We start from the raw sequence: 17,100 nt of genomic DNA, 5'->3' as shown, positions 1-17,100 counted from the left end.
AGCTTTTATACTGCATAGCAAATAATTCTAATTAAGATCTTATGTCTAATCATTTGTCATAATAAATAATATCTTTTATATAAATATATTTGATTTGCCATCTTAAATCCTGCAGGTCAAAGTTACTTGGATTGTTGGCAGTCTGAGGCTAAGATTGGATCCAGCCACCCCCAGGGTCTTCTCTCTGAGGAGTTAAGAAATCAAGGGGATCCTCTATGCACTTTGTGACTGTGCAGCAGGGTTTCTTTGATAAATTTTGTCTGAAGCTCCCACTCCCACCCAGGACAGTAACAGGGAGCTGCTTGTGTCCTGCTGAAGTCCTTGTGCTTTCCACAGGCTGCTGCCCAGGGCACTGACTCCTGCAGTTCCTTGGGCTCTAATGGGAAGCCTGCACAGTGCACACAGGAAGACAAGGATGTGGCAGCGAGTTCTGCTGAATTCCCCCTCAGTGCTCATGTTCTCATTCATCCTGATAAAGCTCCTCCACAGCCACAAACAGGCAATGCACAATGAACTTGCACACAGCTCTGCAAACACCTTTTGAAACAGCCTTTCTGCACTAAAGGCACAACAGGCCGTACGTTATCCAAGCCAATAGTCCTCCCAGGACTCACCAGACACTTTATTTACCTCCTGGTAATTTATCTCTCCCAGCTCCAGGACAGGAGCTGTGCCACCTTCTCTCCACTGTATACAGTCAATATTTGGGGCAGGTTCATCACTTAGCTGTCTCTGCTTAACTCAGGCATTTATGTCAGGATCCTGCTTTGCAGCTAGGTCAAATACTTGGGAGAATGAACCAGAAGCCCTGGGATTCTTGGAAGAAGGGACCTGGGGGGCTCTGGCTGGGCTGCAATGTGATTTTTACTCCACCTGTCATGGCACTTCCACCTGCCTGCCTAACACTTCTGAATGCAAAGTAACAAGGAGCACTGCAACATGCCAAGCAAACATAATTACCTGGCATAGATCTAAAATAGAATTCTGTTGTCTGTCAAAGATGCTGGCAGGCAGGAAATGAGGAAAGCATCAGATCAGGAATAAACTTCAATACCGCAATAACCAGCACATTAAAGTGGAGGTTAGAGCACTATACACTTACAGATGATCTGGAAGATGTGTTAAATGAACTTATCATGCCTTACTGAATATGCAGTGGCTGTGCATTCTATGAATATATTAAGCCCAGATGTAAAACACATCATTGCTCCAGGGCACACCAGAGGGGGATGGAGCAGTCACTGGAATCAGGAGCTGTGGCCATCGGGAGCCTCTGCCACCTCCACAAAGTCCATGTGCAAGGGGTTTAGATCCCCCAGCTCAGTAATGCAGCTACTCAAACATCCTGCACCTGACATACAGAGTTTTTGCACGGGTCTAAGATGATTAAAGCTAGCAGAGCTTGGGGGTGGGAGAGGAACAGCCACTGCAGGAGATAAGCTCACATTTACACCCACATCTTCTGCTTCCCACTCATTCCCTGCCTGTGCTTTTATGGGCTGCTGACACCTCCTCCAATCCTGGGCATTGCCAAAAAAAGCCCCCACAGCCATGACACAGCAAAGACAGCAGATCCTCCCATAAATAAGGTGCATTTATGGATCACAGAAGTACAGCACTTCTGCTCATGCAAAAGACTGTTTCCTGCCCCCTGCAGAAGGCCTCATTACCTAGGGACAAGGAGTTCAGCACCTTTTTCTGAGATATCAAACTGATGGTGGCAGAGGATGCAGCTCCTGTGCAGCAGGGCGAGTACCACACTCCTGGATAGGATTGGTGATGAATCCCAAACCTAGAAATTAGCAATGGAAAGAGAAAGCTCCACTCCTGTGAGCTTGAGAGCAGCAGCCTGCTCATCCCTAAACCATTTCTGGGCTGCATCCAGGGATGCAGGTTGTGTTGGGTTCACAGGAGCCTGCAGGCAGGTGGGGGAAACCCTCTGTGCTCCTGTCAGAGAAGCTGTGCCACGAGTTTTAGCCATGAGTGTGTTGCAACAAGCTGTTGGAGCTGCCCTGCACGATTTGAGTTATAACAGAGAGTATCTGCCCTCCTTGTATGGTGGGAAACAAATAAATGTGGGGGCAAACAACACGTGTGGGAAATGCGGTGGAGGGCCAGACACTGAGCGTTAAAAATAAATCACACCAGGGCTCTGCAAGATACAACAGCCCCCAAAAAACCTGTGTTCCACCCAGAATTTCTCACTATGATTATCATTTCTCTTTGATTTCAGCAGCACTTTCACACTTCTCTGAGCCTTACTGTACAGGGGAGACACGTTTGGTACATGAGGTTGTGGGAGGGGGAAGGGGCTGCTGGGCCACATAGGGCAGCACCTCTGGGCCATCCAAAACATCCTCTCCTGCCTTGGCACTCTGAGCATACAGGTGCACTTGGTGACAGCCTCTACAGTCTCCCTCTCACCAAAGCAATGGACTCACCAGTGCCACAGAAAATGCTTCTCTTGGATAGGGAAACCTCACTGCTTGCAATTGGTGCAGTTTAAAATAGTTTAAAATTTGCAAAATCAAGAGCAGACTGTGGAAGCAATGAATGAAAGCACCAAGATGGGATGATCTCAGATTATTATTTGGGGTAGATGCTAAGTGGGTGCCTTGGAGTCTGGAGGATCCTACCATTGCCTCGAGCTGGCTGTGTGTTGCTTGAGAGTCTCCTGCTGAAGGGCTACCCAGAAGATGAGCACACACAGGGCCCTCACAACTCCATGGGCAGCAGCATCCCCTGGGGAGCAGGGTGAGCAGCCAGGGCACTGACACTACAGAGAGGTTGGCTTGTGCTAGCAAAGCCCAGATCTGGACTCACCTTGCCTGAGACTCACCTCTGCAGTTCTGGGCAGCACCTGTGCTTGGGTGGCTCTATTCACTCCTGAGACATAAAAAGGATTAAGGGTATGCCAGGGAATGTCAGCAGCACACATGCTGAAACACCCTGGAGGTTCTGGGCCTGAATGTTTGATCAAAAGTGTTTTGTGAGACCTAGGCAGCACCTGAAGGAGATCTAAACATTTTATTTTTTCAAGGCTGGAGCGTGCCTATCACTTTTCCATGACAAAGTCTGCAGGGTGTTTGCCTTTCATCCATCATGCCTGTGCATGACCAAGCAGCCTGGTACAAACAGGCTCTGTCAGGTGTCACTGGGACACTGCTCACAGCCCTGATTTCCTGCAGGGAGCCCAGCCCTGCAGCCTCCCCAGCAGCTGCTCTGAGCTCTGTCCTACACCAGCCTGAACTGAGCCTTCCCACCCCTGCACTGGGAGCGTGCAAGGACAAACTGGGCAGCACAGCAAACCCTTAACACCAGCAACACCAGCAACATCAGCTACTGGCTGGACAACCAGCAGCCTTTTCAGTGCTTTCTCAGCAGCCCCAAAAGCAGCAGCCCCAAGCTTCAGGAGAGCCCAACCCACCCCACCACCTGCCCCACCAACAGAAGCCACGGGCCAGCACGGATCAAAAGGGGACTATCCCCCCCTCCTGTTGAAACCATGATACTGTGCAGCAAAATGAATAAATAATGCCAGCAGCCTCTGGCAGAAACACGCAGTGAAAGAGGAGATGGGATTTGCAAACACTTCCGGGGGGGTGGCAGGGGGAAGCATCGCCTTCTGTTTCCTGGGCAGCTTCTGCATTTTGCACTGAACAAATCTGTAGATAAAATACAGCAGCAGCCTCAGGGGCAGGGAACAGAGCCCAGGAAAGTTCCCCCATCCACCAGGAAAGCCCTCACCCTGCAACCCTTCTGCACTGCCCCTGGCCCCATGCCCAACACTCGGGCAAATAAAAAATCAATGCTCGGAGACTTTGGGCACCAGCAGAGCAGAAGCTGCAAAGGTCACAGTCTTGCACTGTAATTATTTTTGGAGTGGGTTTTTTGTGTTTTGTCTCTCCCAGGCCCATGCAGAGCCCCCAGCAGCAGTGGGGAGGGAACCATCCCTCCAGGAGGTCCTGTGGGCATTGTCAGACCCCTGCCTTAGCCTGTGCTCCATACACAAAAGGGGAAGTGTTAACACTAACAGAAACACAAATCAAAAGGCTCAGGTGTCTCCTTTTGATCAAATCTGACATAAGGCAAGAAAGCTTAACTAGGGCCTAGAAGAGCACTAATTATCAAGTGGAAAATTAACAAGTAATTTGTCTCTAATGTGAGCTAATAATTTCTAGGGGAGGAATTAATTAAATGGGGGAATTAAATCACCAAGAATTTGCAGAGTGACCACTTCTGATGGGATTCAGTTAATGAGCTATCATGAGCTATCTGATAATCATGTCAGGCTTCATTTTCTTCTCCTCTGGACACAAGGGGAGAGACAGAGAACAGGAAATTACTGCAGTGCTCCCTCTCCCAGGCTGCAGAGATGCTTGCACCTTGCTGAGCCTCACTCTTTTGTCCTGACAAAACCTGAGCAACCAAAAAGCAAAAGCCAAAAGCAGTCCACTAGCAAAACACTGTCTAAAAAAACAAATTAGAAAACAAATTAGTAGGTGAGAGAGAAGGAAGTCTGCTTTACAGGAATGGCCCTCGGGACCACAATGCACCCTCGGGCCTGAACTTGGAGCCAAAGCAGCAACACAGTGAAAGTCCAAGGAGTCAAAGTCCAGTGTCAGCGCCCTCCAGCAAAGAGGGGTGAAAGGTCAGTGTCCCGCCCTTGGGAACAGGAAAACAAACTCATTCTGCTTTGGATTGCAGCCTTGCCCAAGCTGTTCCTCTGTCCTGAGCAATGGATGGGGGTGAGGCTCCTCCATGGCCACCAAGATGCCCCAGGCTGGTGTGGGCACACCACCTCACTGTGCTAATTAGCCAGAGCAGTGTCTATGTCAGTGTCATACTTTTAATGACAGCTCCGTGCCAGCTGCAGGAAGAGAAATGATCTCCAGCCTTGCAGAAAGGCAGAGCCGCATGGGCAGACACCACCTGATCTCTCACAAAGCCTGCCAGCACAAAAATAACTTCTCAGAAACACTCGAACACATCTGAACAAGCAGAATGAGCCAGTATCAGATCAGCACTTTGTGTCACAGGGCTGCAGCTCTTGTGATCCAGCCTCCAGAGCCCTACATTTGGATTTGCTGCATTCTTCAGACCAGTGTCTGAGCTCACCTACTTTCTGTTCTGCCAGCTCTTTGCAGCATAATGTGCCAAATTCTCTCACCACCCTCCTGGGTGGAAAAACACAAGCATTTACTCTTCAGGGCAGTGACTAATTTGTGGCACCTATAATGGGTGAGGCTCTGCAAGTGAAATAATATGGTGAGATCCGGGTGGAACTGAGCAGGGAAGTTGCATATCCACATCATACACAGGCTGTGTTTTTCCACATGTGAGCTGAGGGCAAAGGAGGCAAACTGAAAGCAAATGGAATTCACTGCTGCTGATTTGTAAAATGATTCTCGAAGTATTAGGATTTTCTCTGATATTGCACATACTTGCTGCAGTAACACAAACTGATAGCTCTGAGACATCTTGCTGTTTATGCGTGAATGACAATAACAATAATAATAATATAATAATAAAAAAAGCAAACCATGAGACTTGTCAGTGCCTGCTAGCCAGTTCACATTACAGAACAAAATATTCTCTCCTAGAACATGCTGGGTCTTATGCAGATTCAACTTTTCTGGGTGACGCAAATGCTGTAAAAACAACTCTGAGTCATAGAATAAAATCACATAATTCCCTAAAGCCAAATAAGGACAGACTTCAGCCCACACAGCTCTGACTTCCCATTTTCCTGGTAGTAGCAATTTTGTTTATCTTCCCTTGTAAACGATACCATTTCCTCTCTCTCACAGAAAATCCTGCATTTCTTTTCGCTAAAGCCCATAGTTGGTGTAAATACTGGTATTGTAAAAAATAAAGGAACATCCCAGTATCTGCAAGGCCTGGCATAAAAAGCCTGTTACGTGCTCTCTGGGACTGGCTTTGCTAATTGGTATGAAGTCTTTATGAGGAGCCTGGAAGGCATTCTCTCAGGCTGCCTGTAGTTTTATTTTGATATATTTTTCACCAAGAGTTCATTTACAACCCATTAGAGCCAGGCTTGGGTATTTTATGAACGTAATACAGCAGCACGCAAAGAGCACTTAATGCCTTAAGTCTTTAGAAGGCTTTTTAATTTTGTAACACAACTGAATTGTTTCACTACCAGATTTCTCATGCACCAAAATGGGTAAGGCCTTGTGCAAACAGCTTTGCAGCATGTAAATAAAGCTTTCAGACTTGATCTGTGCATGGTATAAAGAGCTATCACTCTGCTCTTGTTGTTTTGCATCAGCAGCTGCTGAGTTTTCCACTTTGAAACCTTAGGGACTTTTTATTAATAGGGTGGCAGGAGTTGTATGCAATAAACAGGATGTGATGTATTTTCAGTATATGCAAGCATATTGCTTTATTTATTTTCCTTCTCCCTGGCTTAGCAGCACCTGAGCTGAGCTGTGGTGGAAATACAGGGTGCAGTGTTCACCTGGCAATGCACCACAAGCTTGACCTAACTGGACACAGCAGTGAGAACCTCTTGTGTCCTTCCAGCTGCTGACTGCTCTCCTTAGGGTCCCGTTTGGAAGGCAGTGACACAGCCCTGGATCTGCATTTTGCAAAGCAAAACCCTTTTTGAGCAGGTGGGAATGCAGCAGTGTGTGCCCAGAGTCGCTGCCCCATGATTGACACTCGTGATACACTGATCCCTGATAAGATATGCACACACTCCTGGGCACTCAAAGCCATGAAAACAGCAAAGCCAGGACGTGCTCCAAGTTGGGACTCGTAAATCAGAAAGAACAAACTGTGCTGTGACCTACCAGAGCCCTAATGTTGCAGCTCCAGCCAACCACGCCATGCTTGCACAGCTGCAGCCCTTGTCAGCTTTCTGTTCAGTGATCCCTCCTTCTTTTCCCTGCTCCTAAGTGTCTTCCAAGTTACCACTAGTAACTGAATATATTTACTGAATATAACCAAGGTCTCCAAGAGCCTCATGCACATTTGACATTTTTGTGCTGAACAGTAAGATTTATGTAATTGAGGTATGTTTTTCCACTGCTGTGTTTTAAACACAGTCAATTTGGTCTGGTGTTAATGCTGCTTTTTTCCTGAAAGGTCTACCAGGTCTCTAACAGAAGCTTTATCACCAGCATGTCACTTGAGGAAAAGCAGAAGTAGTGATTTATTCAGCCCCTTTAAAACTCCTGTATCATTAAATCCAATGTAGCTCAAACGTTTGAGAAGTGTTGAGAGGAAAATATGTCTCTATTAAGGCTCCAAGACTCTTGTCTTTCTGATTAAGTAAAAACAATTTAATACTTCTGAGACCTCCCACACCATATTCTTCTGAGAGGAAAGGTAGGAAACAGTCTATCTGACATTCCCTACTTGGGGAGAAATAGAAATACTTCTGAGTTCCTTTATCTATCATAATCTAGCTAAGAAGAAATGATTGGGATTTTTTTACTTTCTTGACAGCTTTAATCCACTGATAAGCCTGGAAAACTGAGTGCTTTCACCTGGGACTGAGTTGCAAGGACAAGTGAAAGTTGCAGATAATCATCCCTTAAAGAAGAGAAGGGGCATCATTAGTACCCAGCCATCCTGGCACACTGTCTGTGGGGCTGTGTATGAGGCAAAGAGGGACACAGCAGTGACTCCACTTGGACAAATGGCACATGTAATTCAGCACTGGCTATTGTAACCACTAAGCAGCTTACAGAAATTTCCTCCAAATACTGTTATTCATCTGCCTAACTTGTGCTGTCATAAATACACGATACAGGGGTTTGTGGTAAGGGCTGGCCTTTCTTTTCCATCAAAGGGAAAGTCATATATTGAGATTTAATCAAATGGCCTGCACAGCAAGTTGGCAGCAAGCCTTTTGGCTCCAACATTTGATTCTATACCTGTGAATAGACACCATGATCCAATCTGATGTTTACAGTCCAGGAAGGTCACTGCAGGATTCTGCCCCTATTAAGCTAGACATAGACATGTCCTATTTTAGCCTTGCATATAGAAGGCTGCAATGCAAACACTGCAAGGCATTTCCAGGCTGCTGATGGATTTTATTTCCTTTTGCGCTTTATCTCCTGCAAGAAGCTGCACCTCCATCTCTCAGCTGTGACAGATGAGGGGTGATGTGTTCATGAATGGCCTGGGCTGGAGCTGTGAGCCTGACACCAGCTCTGGCTGTGACTCTGCAGAGCCACTGGGGCTCCTCCAGTCACTCATCACATCATGGGTGCCTGCAGGTTCACAGCTGGCTCGATGAATATTTTAAACAACTGGGGTTTTGCCAAGTCAGAACACATTCACAAACCGAGAGATCGTCTCAGGACAAAGCCTGCCCCAGAAAAAGCCTGTTTCTAATTTGGCACTGCAGCTTGGAGCAAGAGGGGTCAGATCCCAGGACTGCCACAGCTGGAGTCTGTTTATGGAGGAGGTTTAAAATACACCCTTAGCTAATCCCTGAATTTCCTACAGCAAAGCATAAAACACTGCTTGTTTATTCCCCCAGACAGGAATTTCACCAGCCCATGATTTTAAGATCTGGTTACAGTTTGCCAGCCACAGTCTCACAGCTCACAGGTGAGAGCAGAAGAGAAAAAGACCTAAGAGACCACTATGAAATGACCTCTCTAAGAAGCTCTTATTAGCATCACTCTCTGAATCCTATGGATTTGCACAGCAATTCAGATAAGATGCTACTTTCCTGGATGCTGTACAAACATGGAGCAAAAGGCTGCAGGACATCACAGATGTCCTGGGACTGTGTTCCTGCTTTCCTATGATACGTGGAGAAGATGCATTCCTCATTGTCTTAATTTTTAATAAACTATTCCTTAATCTTCAATTCCCTGTCTCACCTACGAGTTTCCCCAGGTTACCCCACGAGTCCATTGCAAGGAGTGGCTGGCATGCACACTGCAGCCTCCAGAGGGATGATCCCAGAGGTTTGCCCTGAGAGGTGCACTTCCTATCCCTCAAAGTGTTCAAGGCCAGGCTGGATGGAGCAACTTGGTCTAGTGGAAAGTTTCCATCCCATGGCAGGGAGGTCAGAACTGAGTGATCTTTAGGGTCCCACCCAACCCTATCCTTTCTATGATCCCATAGACAAAGGAGGTAAATAATGCAAAGGAGACATAATCTATAGCTGACAAAATGGGATGGGATATAAAAGGATGGTCCAAGAAAGAGCTTATGCAGGAATTCTGTGGTGTCAAAACCAAAGCAGCTGGAAACAAGGTAAGTGAGAGACAGTGAAGCAGATTGAAGAAGTTTGGAGCCTGGGATCTGGGCAGTTCTCTGCCTTACACCCCTGCGTGCTCTGGGGCCTCAGATTTCCCCTGAAATTCTTCAGTCCATTGGAACACAGGGGAGCACATGAGCAGCTGTAACACATGTGACATATGACTGTACACCAAAACAGGAAAGCTGGAAGAGTGAAACGTGCAAAATCCTTGTCCAGTTCAAGCTGAAGTATCCTCAGTTTAAAAGGAAAGACTCTTGCACTGTTTAAGAGCCCAGCTCCAAAACTAATAGAACATCAGTTTCCAATCCACAAGGTGTCAATTTTGAACAGACTGAGCAATCTGAGCAGACAGGTCTGTCTCTGCTCCCCTGGGTAACCATCTGCTGTGTGTGACTGTGGAGTGTGAGTGCCTACAGCCCTTGAAGAACAGCACCTTTAATCAAAGCAGCAGAGTCAGGAGATGCTAAGCTCTCAGCTAGATGAAGAGGCAATGGGCTAAATTAAAGATTAATGTTAGAAATTGAAGCATAAATTAAGCTCACTATTGGCTATATGGTGTTGAATTTGAAATTTAATTAATTTCTCATCACATGAAAGGGTCTTGAGCGCGATCTCTGGGATTTTTAGTGTCTCCCACTAAAGGACAGTAGTTTAACATTATTTAAGTCAGCTAGGAGAAGCCTGGCTCCTCTCTAGCCTGGTTTACTGGCACTTCTCAATGCAAATATGCATCCTGCACCAGCTGGGCCGTGGAAACTTGAGGCGACATGGGAAGGAATGTTCTGACACTAATGCACTTCATTCCTGCCCATCAGCAATCACCCAGCCAAGCCTGACATCCTTCTCTACTGTACTGAAATCACTATTTCCTCACTCCCTAGCTGCTTCTTTTCCAGTTTAATCTGCAAGAACCTGAACATATTTCTTTTCTGCCTGCTCCTTTATTAACACTGTCATGTTACCCTTAAGGGAAGCTTCCCAGCATACTTGAAAATGTGCTCTGAAAGTCACTGGTGACACAATGTACAAGAACAACAGAAATCAAACCTATCAGCACATTCATTTTAGCTGCTGCTTTGCTCACTCTCCCATGCCCAGCACTGTTCCAGGCCAGAACTCCAAGGAGCCCTTAGTGATTCCAGCAGAACCATTAGTGGGAACTTTCTGCTGGGAGAAAAGCAGAAGTACAATCCACTCCAGACTAATTCTTAGGGCAGCTCCATGGGTTAAATCTGGCTGGGTGGGAGATGTCACCCCAGAGCCACAAGGTTTTCCTCACCTCCCAGCCCAAGGAAACACAAATTTGAACTTCAAGGGGGATAATGGGAATAAAGGGTTAACACCAGCCACTCACAAGTTAAATGGCTAAATAACCCTCACTATGAGGAGGAAACAGATAATTTCTGTATCAAGAGGATCAAAAGAAAAATGTGGTATGTACCTTGTGAGCAGGGGCGACTGTGGAATGCTCTGCATGGAAAGCCAGGGAAAGACTCACTTCCACCACTTCAGTCTCAGTATTCTCTCACTCTGTCTCTTGCCAGCACAAACTGATCCAGGACATTTTCTCTACCCACAAAGCTGATCAAGCACATCCTCCTGCCAGCCTGCGAGCGTCAGCAGCCAGCTTGCACCAGTGCCAGCACACACAGCTGCCATCCTCCTCCCTCCCCCATGAGCTGCTTCCAGCCAGCCCCCACAGATCAGGACACAGGCTGGGATCTGTCCCGTGACTCTAAGCAGGAACATCCAAAGCTTTGATGTCATTCCCACTCTGCTTTTGACGTCGGAGGGCAAAGCCCATGCTGCAATATCTGCAGCAGGGCTGAGCTGCCTCTCCCCAGCAGGTGTCAGACCCACTGCAAACCTCACTCAGAGCAGCCAGAACCAACCCCATAACTGAGCACCTGCTGCCTCCAAGGCTTGGGAAAATCCCTTCCTTCAGACAAGCCACTTGACAAAGCAAAGATCACCCTCAGCTGCCCACCAGGAACTCCCCACCAGGAGTGGTGAGAGCTGCTGAAATTTCTTCCCACGCGGCCTCAGCAGGAAACTTTCCTTTCAAGAAAATGGTGGTGAAGTTACAGCAAGAGCAAGGATGAATCCAGGACTGGAGGATGGCGCTGACCCAGGCAGAACCTGGCACCTGGCCTTGTTGAACCTTATGAGGTTGTCATTGTCACCTGCATCTGCACAGCTCCCTTGTAAGGCACAGCAGAACCAGCACCTCAGGAGGCTTAGCAATTTCCCTCTGTGATCCATGGCACACACTGCAATGGTCTGGAATTCCAGTTCCAGCAAGGAAAAGATGTTCCTGCCCTCTAAGGCAGAGCTCTGAAGGAGCTGAAACCCTTCTGAAGGGCAGCAAGATCTTGCAATGACATTTCACAGCCAGCCTCCATAACTTAACTGTCATGAGTTCCACAGATGGACACCAGGAAAGAAACAGAGCAGGCAAAGAAAGGCAGAAGAGAAAGGAGGGCACAAAGAGCACTGAGCTGAGAAGGTGGCACCATGAAAACCAAAGTGGAACCTACTGAAAAGGAATGGGACAGAAATAAAGAATTCTGATTCTTTTATTTAATATTAAAATACAATTTCCTCCCTTGATCACAAACCTCCTCCTGATAACAGCAGCCCTCCAGCAGGGTTTTCAGAAGGTACCTGGTTCTGAATGGAGGTTGGGGGCTGCAGACACAATGAAACACAGAATGCTGTGTTTAACTCATTCTGGTTACTCCGACATCCTCAGGAGAGGAGGCAGCAGGAAGAAAAGGGCAGCCTGTGTTCACCCTTCAGAGGGAAGCTGGGATAGGGGAAAAGGTCTCATGATCTCTGTAGCTGTTCCCTCAGTGATGTGAAGGCTGATGCCAGATCCCCAAGAGATTAAGGGGTGCCTCCATGCAATACTCACTCAGTATTGAGGGGCAGCATGACAATTTTATTCACTGGGCTTTGTAATTCTGCCACAAGCCAGGTGAGTAGGCATCAGCCTCCTGGGCACAAAGATTCTGTGATCTTTCTTTTTGGGAGAAAAAGCCAGGCACATTGGTAGCCAAAGCCCACAGGTGACATTAGCAGGGCTCTTTATTGCATGAAATGATGTGCAGGGCTCTTCACCTAACTCTTTGCAGTTGTAGCTTAGTGTGCAAACAGCATTACTCAGTTACACTCAGGGAAACCTTTTGTTTTATGAAAAGCAACAAAACCTCTGAATTTGACCCTGATGCCTTTGCCTGGCCACTGAATGCCTCTCCTGCCCATTTTTGTCCAACCTTGGTGCTCCTCTCATCTTGTTCTGCCCGTGCTGGGCTGTGGGGCAGGGTGTCAGCACAGTTGTGCTGCTGAGATTTCTTCCCACTCAGCATCTGCAGGAAACTCCTTTCAAGAAAACAGCGGTGAAGGCACAGCAAGAGCCAGGATGCTTTGGAAATACTGCCTCAACTGCCTCTTCTGAGCTTGGAAAAGTGCTTTGCAAGAGCTTTAATTGAGATGATGTAACACTAGTGTTGGCCTCAGCACAATCAGCCCTGCACAGACAAATTAACCCAGAGCTTAAAGGACCAATTTGCTCTCAAAAATCCAAAGATAGTTTCTCTACATTTCTGACACCAGGCTGGGGCTGTAAATCAGATATATTCTACAATCCACATACTGAACACATAGGCTGCTGAGGCTGTACTTTTGTAAATTGGTGTTTTGTAAAATGAAAATATGAAACAGTACAGTGAATAGCAAAGCAAAACAGGGTCCTTGCTGCTCACTAGAGCTAAAATAAGGTTTTTCTTGACAGGTGTCACCCACATAGAAGCCATGAACTTACAACACCCAAGGCTGAACTGGTGACAGGCACTACAGGTGTTGAGTCAAGCTGTGACAAAGAAAATGGTGTCACACACTGATATGAAGTGACCACAGAGCTGGATAGCAGCTGTTCAACAAAATTGTTCTGTGCTGTTAGCATTTGCTAACAGCACAAAAATATTTATAAGGTGTGGCTACTGTGAAAACTGGTTCAGAATTGTCAAAATGTCTGTTCTTTAAAGGGTGTGTTTTAAGAATTGGATTTAGAAACTAAAACCATTTTACTGCAATTTTTAATAAAGGAAGCAGTAGAACAAAGCCCAAAGCTATCAAACAACCCAGACTTTGTTACATCAAAGACATGCTATTTTGATCTGTATTGGCAAGGAGGAAAAATTTTAATTTTAAAGTTGAAAGATTTCATGGAAAAGGAAAAACATTTCATCCAGGTCTAATTTTAATAACAAAGCATGCTCTAGTAAACAGAATCAAATATAAAATGTAAATAAAAACCAGCCTCTTCCTAATTTTGAAGGCTTATCAGTCACAGCATTCTTGTTACTTTTATGCTATCGGTAAAATAATAGTAAAAAACCTAAGCAACTATATCTTCTCCTGAACTGATGAGAATTCAAATACCAAGTTGTTCACAAAGCAGTTTTTGAGGACTACATGCAAATTTGACAGCCATATCCATTTACAGTTCTGTCAGCTACTGCTCTGGGCTGAAAGAATTCAATGACCCAGCAGAGCTATGTTTAAATAACCTACAGTAACAATTCTGCTGAGAAAAGCCTTGCACAGCCATATTCCTGCAGCTATTACTTACAGATGCTGCTAACCATTCCTCTAGAAGTAGGCCTGTGGGAGCAGAACATCAAGGCAAACAACAGTATGGAAAATTTCTGACTTTTGAGAAGGCAGGTGGATCTCTGAAATTACCCAAACCAAGCAGAGGTTGCAGATGGTGGGCAGAGTTTGGGAAAAAAGGAAGGGTTACCTGGTTCAGAAGGATGAGGGCAGGTCTTTGGGACTCAGAGGGAAGTGTAAATTCCTGGGTTTAGTAGAAAGAGTCAGGGAAGACAGAAGGAAAACAAAATGGTTTCAAGCCAGTGGGACAAATGGCACAAACACACAGCAGTAAATGACTGGTGGTCCCAAGCTCCATGGCTGGCAATTTAACACCCTAAATACACACTGATGGATATAAAACCAAGCACAGCAGTAATCTCTAATCATAGAGAATCTGGGACTGCAAATAGAAAACCACTCCAACAGCTAAGGTTGACTGCACCACAAACAATAATCTGGGTTTCCAATTGAACCATCCATGTGGAAACACATTCCTTGTCCCTGAAACCTAATTTATAATTAATTCACATAATTCTTGATAAGTCTTGAGCTAAACTGCTTTCAGATGTTTCCATTGCTGCAAGTTCCATCTCCAACCCAATGCCTTCAGCACAAGAACTGAAAGTGAGGTAGGGATGAACCTGTATGTGGTGTCTACAGCCTGTCCATGCGGGCTTCAGTTAAGAAAGATGATCAGACTTCTAAACCAAAAGCTGTGCCCATAATATTAAAAGCACTGGTCAGAGTAGCATGATCCTTTCCTGACATGGGAGGGAGACTCCAGTATCCAAACTGAAAAGCATGATTTGACCCCTGGTGCCTCCCAGAGTCTCCACTGAGTTAACAAGGCCCTACAGAAGTGACTGCTGTTATCAGACAGACATTCATCAACAACCAGAGATGTCCTGATGCTTCCAGCTTGTTAAGACTCAGAATCCTACAGCACAGCCCAGGCCAGAAAATTCAGCAGAGCACTGCAAGGTTCAACTCCATTTGCTAGGAGTTTTGGGGGTAGTTTTATCATGGAGTGCAGCCCTGAAAGCTGTCACCAGTCTGTGCAGGGCTCCTGTCAAGGGCATTTAAAAGTCACAATTAACCCCTTTAAAAACGTCAGAGTTAAGACCTCAGTTTTATAGCAAGTGAAGCTAAAGTAAATCACTCTGGTGCTAGACCAAAGAGCAGCAGCAAGAAAACCTCCAAAAACCCTGGTGACCAGCCCAAGGCTCATCCTGCACGGGGAGCTCTGAGTCCAAGGGAGTTATTACTGAGGGTAACAAGTCCCAAGGCACAGGCAGTGGCTGCAGGCTGAGTGGAAGTTCCCATGCTCTGACCAGGAGCCTGGGCTGCTCCCAGATCCCCAGGTCATCGTGAGAGGAAGCTGATGTTTGTGCTGCCAGAGCAACACGGGGTCACTCACTCACAGGAGGGCTGGGCTTCCACTCTATCTCGGCCACTGGCCTCTTGCTTGGCTGCTCTGTCTCCCCATTTCCTGGCAAGGCTGACCTCCTTTAAAACTTGGCTGAGATTTACTCCTGAGAAGTTCTGCAGAAGCACCAGTGGTTGCAATGAGCCTGTCATTTTAATTTATCCACATAAAATAGGTACAAACTTGTAAAAATTCCCTGTAGGAATTTTCATAAAACACATTGATTTAACAGTAACCTAATTACCAGATTCCTCAGCTTTTAAGGAGCTGTGAGAAGAGGAGGCATCCTTCCTCAGACCAGCTGATGCAGTTAGGAAACTCAGAAAGCTTTCAAGTACATGATCCCACTATGTTTGTAGACTCACACAACTCAAATAACATAATTAAATACAGTCTTTTCACCCAAAGAGTCCTGGACACATCTTCATGCATAAATGGAGAGAGTTGGAAAAGATCAGCAATGTGGTACTCTGTTTCCATAAGCCAGTTCTCAGCTCTCAAACGTTTTCACATTTCTTCAGAGAACATTTCCCTTAACCTGCATCTAATCTCTGACTAAGCTCAGCACACAAGTGGTATTTAACAAACAGCTTCCATTAAGATTCCCAGTCCACTTAATTTCTGGCTGTTCCTTCTTTGTAAATAACCCTGAGCAATTGTTTCCCTTGCTGAACTGCACAAGAAATGCTTTTAATCACATGAGCCTCTGAGATCTCAAGTGCCATCAGAAGCAATGTTTGTTTTGACTGCAATAAGAAACAAGTATGTACCAAAAAAAAGAAAAAAAGATAACTAAACAATGGAAGTTGGATTAGAAAGAACAAGGGTAAATATTTGAGAAATGCTATCAGAAATCTCATTTCTCTCTCTTGCTAGAGTAGAAAAATCAAGGAGTATGCCAGGCTGTCCCATGCTCTTACTGGGCTGTCATTTTTTAAGCTGAATCTATCTGCAAATTACTGGTTTCAAGTAGAACCTAGAAGTCCCAAGTGAGATGACGGATGAGACTGGTTATTGGTGCTGGGATTGCTGATTGAAAAAGCTGATGTCTTTACACTGACAGGATGAACAAGAGACAAAGAGAACAGTTGCAGCATGATGATGTGATTGACCCCAGGTAACCCAGAGCAGCAGCACAGCTGAGAGCAGATGCTTTGTGTCTTTGCCAAAACTTTTATTCTGCTTCCTTTTCAAATTTATCGCTATTCCTTCTTTCCCCATGAGTCATCAACTAAAGGAGATTAGACAAACTCTATAGCCACTGAAAAAACCCCTGGTAATCAGGTCCCTCCTTGAAGCAACAGTTTCATTTTCTGCACTGAATATCTAAGCACGTAATGCCAACACTTGCTCCAGGCTGTACTTCAGCCTTCCCTGCAAAGTCTGTAGTCCTGTGACCCTCGATGACAAACTCCAGTTTGCATGAAAGTGCAGTGGGAGCAAAGCTTTCATCACACCAAATACATATTTGATGCTGTCACTGAATTGAAACCTGCACAGATCATTAATCAGCATGGTGTAATCTGTGCTCTGAGCATGCTGAATGTTTATTTGAGCCATGCATTTCCTTTAGCAGCAATATTTTTTGCTAACAAATCAGATGATGGTGAATTTCCCCTGAAGTGGCAGGACAAAGAACAAACCCCAGCCTTGCTAGGATGCAATTTAGAGCAGGATTTCGATTGTTTACAAAAGCTCTCTGAGGAGATGCAGTGCCCTTAATGATTAAATACCCAGCAGAATTTGCTTATTCTGAATGGACAGG

This window comes from Catharus ustulatus, chromosome 2, assembly GCF_009819885.2.
Source record: "Catharus ustulatus isolate bCatUst1 chromosome 2, bCatUst1.pri.v2, whole genome shotgun sequence".
Lineage (NCBI taxonomy): Eukaryota > Metazoa > Chordata > Aves > Passeriformes > Turdidae > Catharus > Catharus ustulatus.
This window is presented reverse-complemented; position numbering follows the sequence as displayed.